Raw genomic sequence first — 556 nt, forward strand, 5'->3', positions numbered from 1 at the left:
TGGAACAGGTTTGGGGAAAGTTTCATGCTCCTGCATCCAGAGACGTTCTATACAGTTGTGTGCCTCCAGGTTTGTGGAACCGTTTGTGGAAGAACCACATCTGGGAAAAGCAGGTGTCCCAATACTTTTGGCAAATCCGTGTGTCTCATCAGCATTCCATACATGCATCGAATTTATTTTAGTTTGATTTTGATCGCGTTAACGCTGAGCGACGGTGAGAGAAGAGAAATGTTTCCTGCCGCTTTGTCATGGTCGATAATGCGTGAAACTTAATTTGAGCCGAAAGGAGAAGCCTGAACCACGTTTCAAATGATCTCTGTGGAGGCACTGACAGTACGCAGAGAACACGCTGCTGCAGCTCCTTCAGCATTAGCGTCCAGGAGAACGCGATTAAGAGCTCGTTAGGTCGTGTTAAGAGTTCGTTCAGGTCTCGTCACTGCGGCTTTCAAAGTTTACAAGTAACCTGAACAGGACAAAACAACATATCGGGCTCAATGCATTTCTCACGGGTCTGTACAGTTACACAGGAAAATAGCATTAGCCATTAGCACTTGAT

This window comes from Silurus aristotelis (assembly GCF_946808225.1).
Source record: "Silurus aristotelis genome assembly, chromosome: 14".
Taxonomy (NCBI): Eukaryota; Metazoa; Chordata; class Actinopteri; order Siluriformes; family Siluridae; genus Silurus; species Silurus aristotelis.